Raw genomic sequence first — 22,580 nt, forward strand, 5'->3', positions numbered from 1 at the left:
CCTCAAGATATTTTCAGATGGGGATTTAAAATAAATTGAAAAGAGTCAAGCAGTAGTAAACTAGTGGCAAATAAATACTTTATGAATGAAAGAAAGGCAACTGTCATAAGATGAACATTGTGAGGTCAAAAGCCTCCCCTCCCCGAGGTCAGGAAGTGGGCAGGGGCTTTCATCAGAGTGAAAGAAGGGGGAGATTGGCACCAGAAACATCATCTTTAACTCGAGCACGGAGCATGGTCCTGTGAAAAGGAATAGGCTCCACTGAACGACTCATAAAGTCACTTGGTAAAAGAATTAAAAGCTGCTGATGGAATTGAGAGCAAGGGTGTGTGTGTGTGTGTGTGTGTGTGTGTGTGTAAAAGCTTAAGAATTGACTTAAAACAGTTTAAACTGAAATCAATGAATAAGCTGTGTAGTTGCAAATTATCTTAAGAATCTTTATATGCCCAGGGCTTCGAACAAAAAGGCACACCATAAATATTTACTGGATGAATAATGAATGAACGTTATCTCATGAAACAAATTTGAGTGACTATGGGTTTACCTTTTTATGGATAGTAAGCCCCTTCAAACTAAAAAATGATCTTAGAATTAGGCAGACTTTCAGAAACAGCCATTAGCTTTCTGTCCCTGCTGCCATACCTCAAAGATCAGAAGGCCTACCAACTGCAGAAACAGAGGCCAGAGCTAAATACAGGGAACAAAATAAAGCCACCGTTCTCATCTCCTAGTTCCAAACCCTAACTTTAGCCTCTTACCTGTGGCCTGAGAAGAGAAGTGCCAAAGAGAGGAGATGGAGCTCCAATCTTAACTTGCTTATTACTTACGCTGTACATCCCTCCCTCCCAACGAAACCCTATTCCAGTTTCAAGATTCGTGCCAGAGATACTCAGGATCTTCCTTCAGCAAAGCAAAAGCCATTCATATTTTCCTAGAAAAGACCGTTCCCAACCATCAGATAAACACAAGGCTACATTTAGGACATGGGAGAATTTCACTCATTCAATAAGTAATCATCAAGCATCTTCTTCAAAGAAATAGATTTGTCTCCTTTATAATTAGACCAACCCTCAACACTTTTATAGCAATGAACTTTATTTCCACTATCATGATTATCATTTTACAGTTGCTAAAATATGTTGAAAGTAGAGGAATAGTGAAAAGCTTATAATTCTCAAATTCTATATGTAAATAGCACCTCATAACATTTTTATTAAATGTTGATGAGTAGACAGATACAATACTGCCCTTAGAAAGCTTATATGTTGGCGGTGCTTATATTTTGTTTCTCTGCTGCTCTTCCCTCTTCCTACCCTCCCTGTTAATTAATAATTTATCTGGTTTGCATGCAGGGTGTCACTGTTCTCATTTTAGTTGAAAATCAGGACCTCACTAATGTAGAAAACTACCATCAGACTAGAAATGAGAGTCCAGATTAATAAACAAACATTGGTGTGTGTGGAGAAGAGAGAGAAATAGAAAAGAGAAGAGAAGAGAAGAGAAGAGAAGAGAAGAGAAGAGAAGAGAAGAGAAGAGAAGAGAAGAGAAGAGAAGAGGACTTTTCCTATAAATTCCAGAATAATAGACCCTTAGGCACTAAAGGTGCTAGGAGGACATATAATCAGTGATTCTCAACTCAGGCTGCATGTTCTCATACCTGGGTAATTTCTGAGGCTCCAACCCCACACTAATTAAACCAGCATCTTGGAAGTGGGCATGGGCATGGGCAGTTTTTAAAACCCAGGTATATTCTAAAGTACAGCCAAGGTTTAAAGACTCCTGATTTGGTCCTACCTCTTTTCATATGGATAGACAAACTAAAAACCATTTAGGGAGAAATTATTTCTCTCAGGCCATTGGAAAGCCTGGGTTTTGCTATGGGCATGTTTTTTCAGGTCTTTACAAAAACTGATCATTAAAACATGAATTTCTCTATTCTTTGTACTATGGTGATAATTAGTACAAATCATACACAATTTACATAACACCCACTTATAAACATAGACACACAATTCAACTATCTAATTAGGTAACTAAGTCCTTATTGGAGACTTGTCATAGTTTGAAAAATTGTGTAAATGAATATAGTTCTCTTTATAATTCATAGCATATCTTTGTACTTAATGAGGTTTTTCTTAGTTAAATCTTTATTCCCAACTACTTTAAACTGTATTTTATTTTATTTTGATTAGTAAGAGTTGAAGGTAGGAGCTATCCCTTCAACATTCTATCCACAGTAGAATGTTTGGCTCGCCAAGGATGCTTAAGGCATGATGATGATCACTACATAGAAAATTTTGCGTGAGTGCGAAAGAGAAAAATGTTTCTAGCTTTTATCTACTATCATTTTCATTTATTTCTGGCACTGGCAAGACAGAAGATTTGCATTACTTCTGAGCACGGGCATGATGCATTTAGATACACTTTCCATCTCTCCACAAGATAAAATATATGCCACATAACAATCGGTACTGCAATTTTATGCTGAATTGAAATATTTTAGACTTTGATGGGTTCAACAGACATACACATACAGAAAAGATAGATGTCAAAGAATGGGAAATGTTTAACTATCTCTATCTTCCACACTGTTGACAATGGGCCCATGTTATCAATGCTGTTTTCTCAGAATGTTTCTCAGGAAATGAGTTACACACACTTTATATGATGACTTTAATAATAGGTCTACTGATGCTAAAATGATATGAGGTATTTTCTTGATTCACATAAAATGACAAGTTATAAATATGTTTCAAAAACTCTTCACAACAAACACTAACTTATTTTGGGTGAAAGGCAAGGTCAACTATCCTGAGAACTGTAGGAAATTCATACATTAATTTATACTACTGCATAGCATCATGTTTACTTTTTCTCAATCTATATGACATAAAAATTTATGAAGCATGATTCCTTCTGTTAATGTTATCAAGGGAAAGTTCAAAGAGTCCAAACTAAACAAAAGATATTAGTACTGGACTGTTATGAAAATTGTTCCAAACTGGGGCTAGGTAAAGTGGCATCTAACCTATAGGTCGATACTCAACCACTGAGCCATGCTGGCTAGGCCATGCTCTTAACTTTAAACATCAATTTTTAAATAAATACAAAAGGTTTGAACTGTACTTACAGAACATAAGTCAATTTTATTAAAAAGAGGCAAAGACAATCTTGTCAATAGATTCAAATATTAACAAAGTGGAAAAAATTGGCAAGTAAAATATACACCTGAAAATCATTTTTCCCCTTGTACAGAAAAGAAGCATGAATAGAGACACAGCATAATAATCTGGCCTTCCACCATGCAGTCAAGCTTATTTTTTACTTATATTAAAGGGAACAAAGTAAACAGTCCTACTTCAGGCTATTCCTTGGAGCTTAAGTACTGAGGGGGAAAAAATAATGACTGTACCCTGGTGGGATTTCTTATTTTGCTTGAAAAGCAGTCGAAGATTAAATCACAAATCACTAGTTGTCTAAAATACCTTTTAAAACTCTAATTATAAAATAGCTTACCCTCTGATTTTTAACACAACTATTAATGGTCATTCTTGAAATGCATTTCCTGTAGTGGGGTTCCTTTTTTTCATTTCTTTCCTTTCCTTTTCTTTATCTTATTAAATTTTAGAAACTTCCGAACAGATTAAATACCCTGAGAAAACTAAGACACATTTATAATGGAACAACAGGTCTATAGAAACCCAATTTCAATGATCTCTTCTATAAATATGCCTTAGGCAAACTTCAACTACTTTTTAAGTAAAAGGTTAAACCTGCTCAAGACGTTTATTCAGGCACAAAATTTGTATTGTCTACTCTTACATGTCCTGGCCTCTTTTCCTTCTAGATTCCTTCAATCATAATTCTCCCATTCTCCAGCTTGGGAAACATCTGGCTATAGTAACACAGTCCAAAGCGGCTGTGAAATGTATCCCTGTGCCCTCCAGGTTTGCCCAGTGCTCTCACAGTCCCACTGCTTCATTGCTTTTAGGCTCCCAGCGTATGTTCTTATTTTAGGCTACTCTAAGAAATACTTCTTTTATTTTGGGTAATGTCAGTATATAGCATAGGCTAAAACTCCATGCCTGCCTTTGACTTTCTGAAGTTGTTCTCGCCCCTTTCAGGTAACTATCCAATAACTAGGGATTAGTTTGTACTTGGGGTAACTATTTTTCAAAATAATCAGTTTCTACTCAAAAAATGTCAACTGTTAATGATTTAAAGTATTGAATTTTTGCTTATATGTTTCAAAGAGAAAAGATTTCTAAAGAGAAATATAAAATATTTGCAAATAGGACAGTAAAAAAACAAACACTGTTTGTTTGTCCTCATAACTCAAGGCCTATCTGAAAATTCTTCATGTCATGCAGAACAGCTCCTGTATAACTAAGTACAAATTCTATAGAATTGTGATCATAAACAAGTTTCCTATTTTTAACTTCCATTTTTTGACAGCATAATAATATATTTCCCCTTGTTTATTTAACCTTATAGGTAAGTGATAACTTACTCTATTGTGAGAGAGAATGAACTTCCGCCTTCAAAAACAAACCAAACTAGAAATGTCAGTATCAGTACATTTGAGTGCCTTTTGGACCCCTACTACGTACATAGCATCCTGCTACAGGGTACAAAGAAATATGATATTTCTTTGCCTTCGGTGGACTTATAAGTAATTCAGAAAATAAAGTATACAGGAAAAATAAAAATACAAAATGGTTTATGTTCAAGAGTTGTTAAAAGGGAATTATACATTCATTTAACAAATATTTATTGAATGCCCACTATGTGCTAAGCATTCTGCTATTTAAAAAATGAGGGATGCCTGGTCAGCATGGCTCAGTGGTTGAGCATCAACCTATGAACCAGGAGGTCACAGTTCCATTCTGGTTAGGGCACAGGCCCGGATTGCAGGCTCGATCCCCAGTGTGGGGCATGCAGGAAGCAGCTGATCAATGATTCTCTCTCATCACTGGCGTTTCTATTTCTTTCCATCTCCCTTTCTCTCTGAAATCAATAGAAATATATTTTAAATGAAGGTACTTAAAAAGAGAAATAGTTGGAGGGGGGTAAAAGGGGTGAGTGGGGGACATCTGTAACACTCTCAATAATAAAATATGTTTTTAAAAAGAGAGAGAAATGGTCACTTTATTCTAGGGAAATGAGCCTGGAAAGGTAGGTAGGGAATAGGGCCCGATCATGACAAAAAGGTAGACTTAAGAACAAAGAGAAGTAGGAATGAATGAAATAGGAGATACACAATAAAAATAAATAAATAAATTACAAAGATTTTTTTGGTTGCCGGTTACAGAAATACCAACCCAAACAGGACTACTCATGTAACCCCATTCTGGTCCATAAACTATAAGAAGAAAGGAACGCTGGGAGAGCGGACATTTGATTTCCATTTCTTTTTTGTGAGACATATCAAAAAAGAAGAAAGTTGAGAATATTTTTTAGGCAGCCAAGCAGTAGGGTCTTCCATAAAAACCTGTTGTTTCACAGTGTACTCTGTGCTTGCATGTGTATGACACTTGCTGTTTTGTGTTTGAATTTGTATTTATCTGTATGTATGTGTTGCTTCTTCTACCATTTAGGAGAATATTTGCATGACTGATCACCAATTTTAAAAATAGGTATTTTATTGTTTTTTTCCATTAGCCAAGTCTGCTTAACTTCTTCAGCAAAGATGCTAGAATTTCGGTTTCTCTGAGTAAGCAACATATTGACTAGAAAGGATATTATTTTCATTTGTGTCTAATTACCTTGGCAAGCCTTACCCATGTGAAAGAAAATATAGCAAAAGTAGCTGATGATTCCATGGGGATTTAGGAAAGGTATTATGTTTTATCTTTTTATGGGGCATGATAGTCTCCTGTAAGAATGTATTTCCAAGAGATCTCATCAACCTTGACTTAGGAATTCAGCACCAAAATGTAGCACCTGCATATCAAAAATAAAATTAGTAATTACATCGCCGGATGCAATGTTTGGGGAAAAAATAGTCAATTAAAGCAATATGAATTCAACCTGAATCTTGTGCAGGCAGCAGCATCGTGTAATTCTGACTTCACAATGACATGAAATTTTAAATGACAACTGCTAAATCAGGCAGCAGCAAGCCCAGGCCAAGTTTAAATTTAGTAACACTACTCGTTTACTGAAAATAACCTCTACAACAGAGACTCTGAATTTCAGGTAACCAACTACTTGTTTTTCTGTTCTGTTCAGAGATAACCAGGTGCCCAGAGGCGTCAGCATTGTCTTCCCTTCTCAATGGCATTTCTGGTGTCCACCTAAGGAGTCTCCTTCTCCAGCTTTGAAACATTCGGAAATTAAACAGAGGACACACTTCATATCTTCTTGAAAATTTCCACCATATATGTTCAGAACTTTCTGAATAAGCATAGGATTTTAAGGTAAGTGATGTTTGGAAGTGACTCACATTCTTATGCAACGCTTAGTTACATCAAAAGTAATATTTAATATATGTTAATAAAATACACAAAAGTGAAAGTTATGAGCTATAAGAAAATAGCTAGCTATGTATAGTTCCATGACAAAAGAGGGAAATAAAATACAAAGTTTAAAAGTTGTTATATGTCATGTACATGTATATACAAGCAAGGCACAGTGGTGATCTTGGTATCTGATCATTGGTTTTGAACAAAGTAGTTATACTATTTTGGTCCTCAAATTTAAATGTGCATAAGAGTCACATGGGGGTAAGGGGAGGCCCTTAACATGCTGACTCCTGGGCACATTTCACAGAGAGATTCACCAGGTCTGGGAGGTAGCCCAGCAATCTGCATTTTTACAGTTACCCACCCCCACATGATCCTGGTGAGGGTGGGTCTGGAGCTTGTGAGAAACAATGAGTTATATTAAATGGGGTTTTATGTTGTTTCTTTCAGTCACAAGAATAAATAAGAAAGGAGTGCTTTTAGCACAGAGGGGCTAAATGAGTGCTTCCTTTATGACCCCTTCAAATTGAATTCTTACTTTTAAAGGTTCACTACAATGAGCTCATTCCCAGGTGTCCCCATTTCTCTCTCAGAGTGACAGTCCTGCCACTGCTCTCTTCTTGTTTCTCTGTTCTCTGTAATGTTGTGATTTATGCAGATGTTTATGGCTATTGATCAAATTCCAAGAAATAACTACACGTTGAAAATAATGAGTTCTTGCCAGGGTTGGGTAAGCATTTCTACATTTTCGAGGGGTTTTTTCCTCTGCATATTGAAAACTCAGCCATAGATTTTAAAGAACAGATCTGCTTAATACATAGTTAGCTACTCTTCCTTTGCAGATAAAAACTTATAAATCAGGTGGTATATTTATAACAGGCTATAGGAACATTTATTGAGTATCACACATTTGTATTTCTGTTTTCTATATCTCATTTAGCATCTCTGTTTTTATTATTTTCAATTTTAAGTTTATAAAATGTTTGCTTTTTTTAATTCCAGTTAAAGAAGGGATTAGTAGGGACATATTCAGATCTTAAATTGTGATGATTCCTTACAACTACAATATGATATTATTTTTATAGTAAAAAGTAAAGTTTTTAATTAAACTCCTTTGATTGAATATCTGGCTTCTAGACATTTTCTTCTCTCTCCTTATCAGTCTTGTTCATACTATGTAGAATTTTTTGTTCATAAAATATCAAAAGGTAAAAGTAAACCCTTAATTTAAAAAAAGTATATTCTTATAGTGCCAGTTAGCTACACATATTAGCTATTCTACAATTTAAAATAAATTAATATAGTCATATGCATAAAATAAGAGAGCACTTTTTCAAGCAATCAAAATTAGAGATTTACATAATTGGGTCAACTATAATAATAAATTTTCACATATATTTGTTGTCAGAATTGTTCTTAACAGTAAGATTGCCATACCTGATAATAAACCCTAAAATATGTACTACACAATATCATAAAATCCTCAAGTATGTAGTACACAGTGTGTGATTCAATTAAGTTTCCAAATTAGACTTAAATTAGTACAAATCTGTATTATTTCAATTTCAGGAAAAACATAGAAGCTTCTGTTCTGTTCTTTCTTTTTTGCTTTTGCTTTTTTTAGTAATCAGTAGATCATCTTCCATGTCATTAATTAAGAAAGGAAAACAGAAAATGTAGGTGTATTTCAGGCTGGGCCAGCTTTTTCTGGAAACCTGATATTGAGGGGGAAATAGGGTTAAAAGTAAGATGCAGCTTCTGAACAGTAGAGCCATCTGGGACCATTCAGTAGGGAGAAAAGAGATTTAAATATGTAAGAACCTCTAGGGAGTATTAGCGTTATTATGAAACTATAATAATGACATTTGTGAGATAGCCTAAAAGATTAAAATGCGTTTATTATTCTCAATTTAAGAAGCTAGGAAGTAATTAAAATTTATGTACAAAAAGTATAATTATTGACATGGGAAATGCTCATAATATACTGTATATGAAAACAAGTTATAAAACCATATTTAAAATGCTACAGAAGCACAGGAAGAAAAATTGAAGGAATAAACACCAAATTATTATTAATGTTTATGCTCCATTGATGAAACTATGGTTGATTTTTATTAGTGTTAAGAGTTTATAAAACTTTTTCTAAAGTATGTATGATTATTATTTTGTTAATCCTCACTTTGGAGGATTTTTTTCCATTGATTTTAGAGAGAGTGGAAGGGAGGAGGGAGGGGGGAGGAGGGAGAGAAGAGAGAGAGAGAAACATCAATGTGAGAGAGCCACATCAATTGGTTACCTCCCCAATGTGCCCCAACCATGGCGGGGAACTTGCAACCCAGGTACATGTCTTTGCCCAAATTGTACCTGAGACCCTTTGGGTCTAGACTCAGTGCTCTAACAACTGAACACACCATCCAGGGTTAAAGTGTGTATTATTAATGTAATTTCAACATATTTTTAAGGGATTAGAAAATATTCAATTATCTGGTTAATTCACTTTTATAGAACTATTACATAGTTTCACTAACAGTTATTTAAAATAGCCTTAAAGCATACTTTTCATCTTAAAGTATTAAACTGATTTGAATATGAGAGTGATAGCTATTATTAGATCAAACTGGTTTTTAGATGTAATTCTTCATTTGTGGGATATTGCAACAGAATAAATTTCTCAAGTTTTGCTCTTTATTAAACACTGGTAATTTCAAATTATGATGATTAATTAGAAATAGTCTTCATTTCTTGCATCAGATAATACCAATATGCTTTCAAGAGTTTTCTAACTATAACAGTTTGCTCCATTTGGAGGATGATTTTGTATGTTTGGTTACATTAGTGTTAATATGTCTTTGTTCTTTAAATCTCCAGTGCACATACGGTTAGTCTCACCATTATTACTACCAGCTGCGGTTGGGCTATGAATTTGTTCATTCTGTCTGAATCCAAAGTAATTAGCTCTTTAGTTTAATGACAATATTTGTTAATGGGTTTTTAGGGCCAAATTCTGTTGTTAGAGAGTGGGTGGTGCATTTGAAGACAGAATCTGGCCCTTATGTTTTAAGCATAAGCTGTGTAATTTGATTTCAAAATGTTGGTTTAGGGAGTTTGGAGTAGGAAAACTAACTCTACATTTATTTGAAGTTTCCCAGTTTCAGGAAACAGAAAATGAAAGTGACAATATATGTAACTGAACAACAAAACCACTGAAAGTTCTCTGGTACAGCTATCCTGCATGTGTCATTCCCTACATATTTGGAATAAGAAATGAAATGATAATTTTCAAGCAGACATTAGATGAATTATCCTATGTGACAGGGAATAAACATTTGATCATTACATTTTTTCCATTGTTAGTGAAATATAACGGAAATATAACTTTGTGAATGTTTAAAGTATACAATGTAATGGTTTGATACACATATATACATACAACAAAATTGTTATCTCTAAGGCAAAAGATTTATGCGGTCTGAAGAGAAACCAGAGCATCAAAATCGTTATCTCAATAAGGCTAGTTGATACATCAATCACCTCATATCATTAAGAGAGTAGATCTTCAATGTTCTCAACACACACACACACACACACACACACACACACACACACACGAGTGATCATTATTTTTTTAAAGGACTCAATGAAGCGGAAAGGACTCTTGCCTGGGAATCACTGGGGTTCAAGTTCAGACTCAGCTTCCTGATAGCAGCATAACCTTGGGGAAACCTCTTGACCTCTCGCTGGGCCTCAGTTTCTTCATCCTAAAATGAGGACTTGGCGCCTGACGATGACAGTGGGCCTTTCTCGCTCTGACATAACTCTAACTTGCTTTAAAACAGTACTCTGAGGAAGGCATAAGGAAAATGCAATGACATGAGCTAACTAAACAAATCATTAAGTTCACTAAAAAGTACTTTGGAAATATTTGACCTTAAGAACTATCCTTCAATGACTTGTTTCCTTTATCCTGGAGAACAGAACAATTTAGAGAGTTTTAAGTTTTCAAGGAGACCAATTTTGGCAAAACTTGAAAAAAAAAGAAAAGCCACGTAGTAAAAGTTGAGATATGCAACAGTGAATTAGGAGATCGTGAATTCACCATCAATATAGGAAAGAAAGTGGGTACCAAGGGTTGTATGTGCAGCCAAACTTCCTCTCAAGGTATAAAAGCTCGAGGCAAATATTCTGAACATAGAGGAACTCAGGAAATGATGCGATCATGAGCCCTTCTTGAGGCAACTACTAGGGGACAAACGCCATCAAACCAAGAGGTGACTGTAGAAATCACTACAAAAGGACTAACTGTGAGCATTGGATGTATTTAACTCAAAAAAAAATCTAAAATAAAATGCAGATCAGGGTAACAGAATAGAGCATAAAAGTATAATATCCGGGAGCACTAAAGCAGCTAACACAAAGTTGGATACAAAAGAAAGAAGTTGTTGCATATACTAAATTAGCTGATTGCTTTATTCTCAATATCTAGGAATACTGGATATTATTTAAACCTGCTAAATCAAGTCATAAAAATATAAGCATATCTAAGAGTAGAAAACAAAGATACTAAGAAAGGTCACGATACTGCCTAACATTAGGTGGCAAAGAATGGGGGGAGAAAGAGGAAAATGTACGCTTATTTTTCTATCACATATAATAAGGAAATATTACATAATTTAAAGATGTAAAAGTTCAAGGTTATTATACAAAGTTACAAACTTCATATATGGGTTATTATATGGACTTACAATTTATAAATTAGAACCAAATTCTAAGCTGAATGCAGCCAAAACAAAGTTATTCGAAAACTTGAAAATGAAAGTGTAATCAAAGGGGTACTAGGAAAATGAAACCTTAAGAAATTAGGATTTATAGTAGTCCCCCTTATCTGCATGTGATATGTTGCAAAACACCCAGTAGATGCCTGAAGCCACAGATAGTTGCTGGAAACCAATTCCAGGATGTCATAATTTCAAGAGTTTCATCAAAAGGTTGATGGAACTTGGGGACTCAACAGGGTTGAGTCACACATGTAGTCACCTGTTGGGAATGGCTAAAGGCATTTCCCCAAACCTGAATAGGATACATTAAATTGATTCTTGGCTGCCAGACAGCTAAAGGGCATCTTAATCTACATGTTATTGCTTCCTACTGGCCAAACACCTGAACAGCCATAAGCTAATTCCCCCATTCTGACAATGGACTCTATATGAAACCCTTACCCTTTGAAGTGTATATCTCTGCCTCGCCTCAGGACAATTTGTGTTAATAAAAAGCATGGGGTCCTGGGACAAGGAGACCTGAGACCTTAGAACTTAGATCTTAAGACTTTAAGCTAGGCTCCTCTGACCCCCAATGCCTTTCAAAATTATGCTTCATCTCTGGACTCCTATTTAATCTACGCACAGCCTTCTCCTGATTGCTGAACCCTTCTTGATGCCGGAACAAGAACCCCGGCAGATAGTACTGAACCCTATACATGAAGTTTTTTCCTATACATACATATTTATGATTAAGTTTAATTTATAAATGAGGCAGAGTAAGATATTAACAGCAACAATAAAATAGAATAACGATATGCTGTAATAAAAGTTATGTGAATGTGTCCTCTCTCTCATAACTGACACAGCTACTAGGTGACTGACTGACTAGTGGTCAGGCAGCAAAAGCAGTGTGGATACACTGGACAAAGAACGACTCACCTCTTTGGCAGGACAGAGCGGGGCTGCTCAAAATTTGATCACACTACTTTCGACCTGGCACAATTTAAAACTTATGAATAGTTTTTTTCTTGAATTTTCTGTTTAATATTTTTGGACCAAGGTTGACTGCAGGTAACTGAAGCTGAAGAAAGTGAACCGAGGATAAAGGGGGGCTACTGTGGAATGTTAATATCATAAAAGATAAAAATTAGAGCCAAAATGTTTAACTAGGGCAAGAGAAACTTGAGAGTGATTGCTTGATGGGTATAATACGTAATGAAGGTATATAATCATGAATAAATATCTTTATGAGCAACCACAGGTGTTTGTTGAGCAAATAAACTTGACTTCTAAAAACATCCCAAGAAATACCAATAGTCCATATTTTAGGTGCTGAGCTAGGTTTAAAAACTCATCTTCAGGGTTATAAAGTAAAGCACTTATGTTGAAATTTATTTTCAAAAGAAAGTTTTTCTATTTTAATGATAATTAAAACTACCTATTAACCAAATATTAAGTACTTGATTAATAACAATTTTTTTAAATCAACAAAAAGGGATTATAAGTTCTTTCCCTTTTTGAAGTCCCCCTAGGACTGCTATTATATGCATTAAACGTATTTGATTTGAAGTACAGAGGAATGTTCGGGTTCCTCACCCAACAAGTATTCTACTCAGAATCTGCATTAGATGGTGGGATCTGAATACTTTATCATTTCCCATATCCGTAAGTTTAATGCAGAGCATGCACTGAATAAAACAAACTATTAAAACCTATAATATACATATGTATAAGCATTAGCAGTTTTCAGCCTCCCCATAGATAACGTTATACCTCTAAGCCAATGAGATATTAAAACTCAGCAACATGTATCACATATGTGTGTATGTAAACTATCTTACTTCATTTTAGAAGTAAAAGTTGCCAAGTAGCTTAAAGATTGTGCATATCATATGAGCCTATTTATATAAAATTGTAGGCATAGATCTCTGTGCCTATATACTGAGAAAGCTGTCTGGAGAGATAGATGATCAGCAGACTTCTACTTTTTTTCCTCTGAACTTTTACATATTGCAATCAATTAGTGAGTATGGAATTTTTTAAAAACAATAAAGCTACTTAAGTTATTTTAGGAAATAATTCTTTTGAGTTATCCACCGTAATGGGATTAATTAATCACAATCCCTCCCACCTCACTCGAAAACATACTGCATCACATCCCAACATGTATTCCTAACCGCAGGGTATAATTTCAGAGTTTTTGCAGTGAAGAGGTTTCTGCTGAGCAAAAATCCTCGTTCAATTTAGAAACTCAGATTATAATAATTTCCCTATCCTCCTCGCAGCAGGTCTCCTGCCTTTGTTTTGCAGATTCCCAAGTTCAGTAGGAAACAACTAGGTAACTTCAGTTCCCGGTTCACACACCCTTCAAGCTCACACAGGCCCATTACCTCGTGCAAAGCCGATTAGCTTCCCTAGTGAAACGGAATAGAGTTGAATTGCTTTTCCAACGTAATGCCTATTTATAATAAATGCAAAGTGGCTCATGATGGCAAACTTTGTAGAGCATGAAAAATGATGAGGGGAGAAAAACCAATGTTTTCTGGCCTAAAATTGTGAAGAAGTAGCATGTATGCCAGCATGTGACACTCCTTTTAAAATAAAGGGATAAAAATATTCAGAAATTAAAATTTAATACATTGGCCTTTATGATATATTATTTTGGCAAAAACATCTAAATGAAGCTGTTATACTTTATAGTAGCCATTTCTTCCTAGATAGTACAGTTTTGTGACTTACATACATTTTCTCCATTGCAATTTCTTTCCTCTACTAAGCCTCCACCATGCGGGCCACAATTTCCTTATTTTGTTTGAGAAAGTTAAGATTGCTCAAATATTTTTGTCTGCTAATATTCAAATGATTGTATCTGTATAAATGCAAGTTAAATGGTGTAAACCACACATTATTATAATGTAGGTCATTATCCTTTGAATAAGAAAATTCTAGATGGTAGTTTCATCAAGTTGGTTAAAATAGAATAGCTAAGGTGAGAGCCAATATTTTACAACCACAAACTGTTCTATCTTCACCCTCATACTCAAGTAATTCACTTTGCTCTTCCATTAGCCGCCCTTGTTTCACGAGTAAGGCACAAAGGAACCATGCCATGACAACTATGTTTTCCTTGTGCCAAATTGAAAGATTGATTTTTATAATAGAGGGAGTAAATGTCCTGACAAGCCCAAACTAAACTGGCTTGATGTTTATTTTTTATGCAAAGAATTGTGACTTCAGATGAGAATCAGACCTACACCCAGATATATATAATCCAATGCAAACTTCATTTCTTTATTTATTCAACAAGTATTTGGTTAGTCACTACTTGAACCAGGCTGTTCAAGGACTTGAGATGAATCAGTGAACAAAGCACGGCATTCTTTTGGAACATGCAGGCAATAAATAATAACCACAAATGAGTTATGTAGTATCATAGACTATGATAAGGAACGAAAGAAAGAAAACAGATTAAAGGTAAGACAAAGAGGGAATGATCTGATAGGATGCAGAGGGTGGGGTCAGGTCTGATTCTGTTTGTACAAGCTCTTCTGGCAGATGTTTTGCTGTTTTGTTTTGTCTGATGTTCAGCCTGGCTGTCTGAAATCAGAATATATGGGTAGACTTGGAGAATGAATCATTATTAAATGACTGTTGCGCAGATCTTCTATTTCTACTGATAACTTCCATAAATTGACTTGCGATACTGACCTTAGATTTTCTCCAAATTAAAGCAATCCATTACATGTGTTTACTAACTTTTAGCTTCCGTGTTCTTGGCCTGGCTTTATTACATATGGTCTAATTAGAAACTGCTCTCCAAGCAATGCTGTGGAATTACAAAGAGCTCAAACAATGAAGAATAAAAATTATATTAAAAAATATAAATTTCTTTATGTTTTTCCTTTATGTTTACAATTTATGGAGTAATTTTAAATTATTATAGTTTCACTATTATATATCCTTGAAAGTGATAATAAGCAATGCCAAATTAGTTCAAAAAGACCCAGATGTCCCATCCTATATAATAAAAGCCTAATATACAAATCGACCTAACAGCAGAACGACCTGCGGAACAACCAGTCGCTATGACGTGCACTGACCGCTAGGGGGCAGATGCTCGATGCAGTAGCTTCCCCCAGCCTGCAGGCCCAAGGCCAGCCAAGGGGGGTGCCAGCAGGGGCCCCCCAACTACCCCATCGGTCCCCCCACAGATCGGCCCTGATCACTGGCCAGGCCTAGGGACCCTACCCGTGTATGTATTTCGTGCACTGGGCCTCTAGTAAGAATATACTAACTTAAGAATTACCCTGGATTTTCAAAATATGGGCCCTTTAGGTAATATTCTTATTTCATTCTAAGAAAAATGAGGACTGAACTCTAAATTTGAATACATATTTTTAAAAATAACCTATAGTAATTTGTAATTTAGTTCATTTTGTGATGCCACTTTGAGAATCATTTCATGTTAATAACCACATATATCCCTAACCTCCAATGATACAGAATCACAGCCTGTTTGAGCTGGAAGTGATCCCAGAAATTCCAGTCCAACTGCCTTTATTTAACAGGCATAAAAACTGAGTCCCAAAGAGGGTAATTTGTGCAGGTTAGATGGTATGTGCAAGTCTAGGAGCCAGTTAGTAGTAAAACTAGGAGAGGAATCCATCCTTTAAACTCCCAATCCATGTTTTCAGTACATCACTCTACCTGAGATTTTCCATTGCTCGTAATTAAAATAATGTTTTGTTTTGTTTTGTTTCAATTGAGAGCTGAACATACTTTTGTATCACACAAAGCAATCTGATTAGTGAGTGTGACTAAGCTCCAAGAATGGACCACTTAATTGATAACTCCTTCAGTGCTACCAGAAATGACTTAAAAGATTAGAATGATCTTTTCAGAATTTTTTTGAAAAAATAAATGAAATTATTTATGAAACCATGACTTACCTATTACTTAGTATATAAAGCAAAAATGAAAGACACTGTATTATTTTTCAATGAACTGTGGAAGGAAAAAAAATAATAAATAGTAAAGTGCTGAGTTTAGAAAACAGTTTAAGTAACATCTGGGCCCTGGGTTCCTCAGCATCTTTAGGCAACAGTACAGAGTCATGTGAGAACACTTTGAACTCTCACAAGGCAAAATTATGCAACTCACTGGAAAATAATTTCAGTGGATTTAATAAGGCAGAGAGGCAATATATCCCCCAACACAACGAAAAGTATAAAAGACTATCTGCCAAGCCTTGGGAGGTTTATATGGAAAAAAAAATTAAAGCAATGGCAGTTAATTTTCTAAGAGAGTTTTTAGTTTAAGCATCATAATACATCTTAAAATATTGTACATTTGGTTCTTGTAAATGGATTCTAAATTTGCCTGAAATGAAGGCTAGATCCATAGTTTTATATAATGATAAAAGTGGGGTTTCTCATTGCACGGAATAGAATTTTCATGTGTATTTCCAGGCATATCATTTATTAAACCAATATAATTTACATTTTAAGCACATTAAAAAGTATGGATAACATTAGGTACATGGCTCTAAATGATTGATGAGGATTATTATGGAAAACACCTGTAAATACCCAGGGTCCAGAAGACTTAATGAGTACTTTGTGAACTTATCAAGGTTTTGATGACTTTGTCTGATAGTGAATGAAGTAAGAACATGAATAACTCACTCAATTTTACTTCTGTTATTGTACATGTGTAAATCCTGTTAGACTAAGAAGCTAAAAACTGGATCTTCTGTTTCAATATCCATAGTACAATTCAATCAAGTCTTCTATAATCAGTGAAGTTAGTTGAAAATTATATTTTAAAACTATATCTTGTTCTTATTAATGTGATGACTAATTATTAGCATTCCAGCATTATGCACTTTGGATTAATGTTTTATTATTTTGTAACAATAACCGAAAAGTAAGACGTTTAAAAAAATGTAAAGCTAATATTTTCCGATTACCAATTGGGAAAACACTGAAAATAACTCATTTATGCTTATTTTTGATTGATTGAGTTCATTTTGTTGAAGCCTTTAGTGATGTCCTTGGAAATTTCTATCCCCTTTTCTTCCTCTCCCCCATCCCATGAATATTTATGTGATTTATAAGGCAGCAATTTTTTTTGCATATTCCTTTCCCAAAGGAACTTTTTTTCTCTTCATTTTTAATCACTTCATAGATGAACTGTTCTCTGATAACCAAGGGAATTGATGGGCCAAACTTCCCTTGTATGTAAACCTATGTGGACCAAGAGTGTGTTAGTTTGCCTCTTGGGCTGAGTAAAACTGAACTGACCTTTACCTTCCGTTGCCTTTTTATACATTATGTAAATTGGTAACAATAAAAGTAATGTGATTGGAGGTATGGTTTGACAGACAGTATCATGTAATATGATATCCAAATACTTATAAGCTAGGAATAGTGCCTTGGGGCAATACATTTATTGTGACTATTTGCATTTCACATTGTTGTCTAGAGTTTAGAATTACATAATAAATCACTCACTGTGAAAAGTAGAATTGTCTGTAAAACATTCTACTGACCATTCTAAGGATAACAAAGAAATACTAAAGATAGTTTCCTCACACAAAGGGCTTTCGATCTATTTCGGGAAGTAAAGCATTGAGGCATAAGAAATAAGATAACAGAAGAGTTAATAATGAATAGAAATCTCTATATGATAGGATGGCATGGCCATTATAAATTCTCTTTCTATATCACATGTGTAACTCAGTTCAGTGCATGCTTTTCAGTTCAGAAGCTTCAGTTTAAAAAAAGTTCAACAAAAGTTGTATTCATGTTTTGACAACAGAATATATTTCCTAATGCTTTGGGTTCTGGACAAAGGGAAGTGAGGTGTTTACATCTTAATAGGGATCAGCCCTAGCCCATTTGGCTAAGAAACTAGCCACTAGAGCATTGGCCCTCGGACTGAAGGGTCCTGAGTTCAATTTTGGTTGCAGGCTCGATCCCTGGCCCTGGTTCAGATGCTTGTGAGAGGCAACCAATCCATGTGTCTCTCCCGCCTGTGGTTTCTCTCTCTGTCTCTCCCCCTCCCTTCTTCCACTCTATAAGCGGGGCACTGCTTTCCCCGTTTCTCCATAGCAGGCTGTCTAAATCCCAGCTTATGCCTAACTCATCAGGAAATGACATCTTTTCCTTCAAAACTTTATACTTATTTAGAGGCTTACCAGCCTTCAACCAAATCTTTCTCCTGTCCGAACGAAACAAAATTTTCAGCACTGAGGTTTTGGGTATTGTTTAGTTTTGGAAGAAAAGTATTTCTACCAATGTATACAGTAAATGTTAAGGACATTTGTCACTGAAACTAAAACTGCTTCGTTCTTCAGGTAACAAAATGAAAATATTCTTCTTTATTTTGTTTTGCACCTGGGCACTGAGATCCACCACTATGGGAAGCAAAATATTTTTTAAAATGTATGTAGCGTAACATGTATTAGAATTATACAGGAAGATAACTTGTATATTTAGGCTAATCATAAACACATTTTAATGTGGGAGAAAAGGAAGTCCATTTTTTCCATGTTTGTAGTAGAACCATCTATGACTGGATTTCCTGATCACATACAAGGTAGTACAAAATAGCAACCGAGGTGAACTCTGGAATTGGGTTGCCTAAATCCAAATCCCTGTTTCTGCTATTTTTCACCTGTGTGAACTTAGGCACCTTCAACTCACTATCTTAATTTCTTTATATGTAAAATGCAAATGATAATATCACAGACCTCCTAGGGTTATTAAAGTGTTATTAAAGTGGATGATTCATATAAAGCACGTAGGATGGCTACATAGATGCAGACTACTAGTGCTTCTGCTCTCCACATGGCCTCTCTTGTTTTCTCAAAAATTAAACCTTGTCATGCATTACTTTGAACCCTAAATGTTCCTTCAATTTCACTGTCTCTATTAACTTAAAAAATGAAAAAACTATTAGTATGTAACTTAATATAATCTACACATATAAAAGCCTAATGTGCAAATTGTCTTCTCAGGAATTTGACTGGGAGACCTGGAATTTGATTGCTTGTTATGCATGCGCTGACCACCAGGGGGTGGCACAGAACAAAGGAATGCCCCGGCCAGCAGCCAGAAGGCCCTGATCGCCAGGCAGGTCTAGGGACCCTACCTGTGCACAAATTTTGTGCACTAGGCCTCTAGTTGTATATAACTATATATTATATACACATAAGCATGTAAGAATTGTGAAAACATTCAAGATTGTTTAATAGAATACTTACATTCTTGGGATAATGGTTCCTTTAAATCTGTAGCTTTAGAACAGGATTTAAATGGCAAGTTAATGGCTTTGTCATCATAACCATATAAAAGGTCTGGCAAGATGTGTAAATTTGGGCATATGGGCATGGTTGGCAAGGCCTTTGAATTGAAATTTAATCCACCCAACAAGTTGTTGCATCTAAACGGTGCCTGGAAATGTTTGCATTTTATTGCACGCTAGTTGGCCCTCCTGCTAAACCACTCATGAATGGAGAATGTAGGCTGTCAGAGTTCAGGGCAGGAGACACTATCCCTCCAGACTATTGAGCAGCTGGAATGAGTCATGCTTAACTGACGCTTGACAGCTGTCCATCAGTTTTATCACAAAAAGAACTTCATTGAAGCAGGAGAACAACTGCCTGGGTATCCAAGCTTCTCTCCCACTCTCCACTGCCCTGAGCAGCCATGAAATCTTGTTCCAGCTAAACCATGCAAACTTCTAAATCCAGGAAGGGATTCTTTAGGAACACTGCACTTTCATTTTTTTTTTAAAAAAAAAGGATGAGCCCTAGCTAGTTTGGCTCAGTGGATAGAGCGTTGGCCTGCACACTGAAGGATCATGGGTTTGATTCGGGTCGAGGGCACATTCCTCAGTTATAGGCTCAATTTCCTCAACCAATCCATGTGTCTCTCTCACTCCCACTTCCTTCCATTCTCTCTAAAGAAAAAGTCAATGGAAAAATATCCTCGGGTGAGGATTAACAAAAGAAAAACAAAAAACAGAAAACAAAGCAAAACAAAAAACAGGGCGCGGGGGGGGGGGGGGGGGGGGGCGGGGAGGAGGATTCTGTTCTCTGTTTCTGGACACTCCTGAAAGTTTTCTAGATCAGACTAAAAAGTTGATCAATAACCATTTTGGCTGAGTAGACTACATGCCTGGAAAGACTTGCTCATTCTCTAGTTCCCTTTTGTCAACTATGTGTGAGACAAAGGATATGAAATGAGAAGATATAACTGTGTCTACTGTTGTGTGGACATGTTGATGAGTGGAATCTTCCTTTGAGCAAAGATTAAATGTATCATTGGAATGCCTTCTGATCAGTATCAGTGAAGGTCGATTTACTATTGTGGGCCCACAGAGTGTGAAAAAAATTGACAGTCTGTATCATAACTGAAGGTGCATGCATTTATAATATGCTGATTTTATTTGTGCACTGTTGCATTGGGCTTTGCCAGACGTTTTGAAGAGACTGCTGCAAGTTAACAAATCGTTTGGCTGCATGCATGATTTGATTTACTTCAGGGTCTAGCCAGTGCATTCAGCTTTATATGTTATCCTAGCAGAACATTATTTATTAATGTGTTCTTCATGCTTTATTAAGCCTAATGTCAAAACACCTCTGTGGGGCCTACTAGGCATGTTTTCTCTTTGTGGTAAGGCCTCCTAAAGAAAATGAAAAATTATTCAGCACTGTTCCAGTTAAAACCCAACAGACATCAGTTCAATTTCTCTTGAACCTGACAGGTGATGTTTCTGAGTCTTTGTGAAAAATATGCATCTGATGCAGTGTGAACTGGAATTGAAGAAGGCCCTCCTTCAGATGTCAGTAATTAAAGTTCCTTCAAAACAAAGCAAAGCTTCTGTGGCCACACAGGATGGGGCCACCCTTCAGTAGGCCAAGCTGGCAGTTCAGCGGGAGGGGAGAAGCACAGATTCAGTCTCTACGACAGTAGTGAGGAATTATAGACTTCTGCACATATAGTAAATTGAGATGAGTAACAAAAAGAAGTAACAGGACATCCGAATCCCAAGGGGAGTAGGCACAATTCTGAACCATGCTGGGAGTTAGCAGTAGGGGCTAGTGGGAAAGGAGACTAAGGAAAACAACCAGTGGGCGTAACAGCCCACAAAAGGCATGCACCTGTCAGGTGAGGACTCTCCTGGCTTTGTGGAGGAGGGATGGGACTCAGCAGGGCCAGACAGGTCATGGTAATGGGGAAATACAAGCAACTGGGGATGTCAGGATGGGTGAGGGCTAGCATCATGGTTGGAGACATCAGACACACTCCTCAGTCACTTGTAAGGAGAAACAGAAGAGAAACCAGCCAGGGTTCAGGATCCCAGGCAAAGAGACTGAAGCTCTCTGTGCTGGGTTTCTTAACAGAAAGCTCCTGGACAGAAACCAAGACATGAGAGAGGCAGGGAGTAATTATTTCAGCTCAGTGTTCTGTGCAAGTGTCTGGGACCCAGCCCTACCACAGAACTGATGAGGTCTTTGGTAAGAAGTGCCGGGGTCCAACCCCAGCGGGTCCAGGGGTCCCCAAAGGTGTAGACGGAGTCGGCGAAGAAGGAAGGACACGGAGACAGTGTTCAGTTGATCAGCAGCCTAGCCAGGATCTCCAGCCAGGATCTCCAGCCAAGTTCTGGTCTGGATCTCCAGCGAAGTTCTGCTTCAGATCTCCAGCCAGGTTCTGTGTCCATCTTCTCTTGCTAGGTTCTCCAGCCAGGTTCAGTCCAGGTTCTCCAGCCAGGTTCAGTCACCAGGTTCTAGTCAGGTTCTCTTGCCCATTTCTGTAGTCAGGTTCAGTCCAGGATCTTTTGCCATGTTCTCTCCAGCGAAGTTCTTCTGTCTCTAGTTCTGTGTAGGTTCTGTCTTCTTCGTTCTGTCTTCTGAGTTCTGTCTACTGTTGTCTTGTTACAACTGTATTTATACCAGTTGATTCAATCCTATCAATCTCTATTCCAAAGGTTAGGGCGTTTCTTATCTCCAATCCAGGGAGTAAAGATTATGTAGCTTAAGCATGATTGTTCGTAGTTAAAGTGATTAATTACCCGCCTGGCACTTAGTTGAGGGGTTTTATTCCCTCCCTAACTTCAGGGGAAAATCCCTACCTGGGGAAACAACCTTTCTCAGAGAAGAGACCTTGGTTAAAACACATAGTGCCAAGAAGGTGAGCAAACATTTTAAGAACAGTATGCCATATATGCCAGGTCCTTTGAAACAGCAAGGATGGACCGGCTCCCGGCAAAGAAGATGCAACAAGTCATGCCGGATGGTGCGTCTGCCCTTTCTGCTGGCCGTAAGGTACCCACGTGCCATGATTACCACACA

The 22,580-nt window shown here is 36.6% G+C and overlaps 1 protein-coding gene across 8 annotated transcripts in view; it reads left to right on the plus strand.

The window, feature by feature from the left end:
- The window catches only part of HS3ST5 (heparan sulfate-glucosamine 3-sulfotransferase 5), a 242,230-nt gene that overhangs the window by 84,238 nt on the left and 135,412 nt on the right, over positions 1-22,580 (plus strand). For all 8 annotated transcript variants that reach the window (XM_036316866.1, XM_036316869.1, XM_036316864.1 and 5 more), the window contains one exon: positions 6,232-6,419. The gene's annotated coding sequence lies outside the window, so the exon portion shown is untranslated. The remainder of the gene's footprint in view (positions 1-6,231; positions 6,420-22,580) is intronic.

This window comes from Myotis myotis, unplaced genomic scaffold (genome assembly GCF_014108235.1).
Source record: "Myotis myotis isolate mMyoMyo1 unplaced genomic scaffold, mMyoMyo1.p scaffold_m19_p_7, whole genome shotgun sequence".
NCBI lineage: Eukaryota > Metazoa > Chordata > Mammalia > Chiroptera > Vespertilionidae > Myotis > Myotis myotis.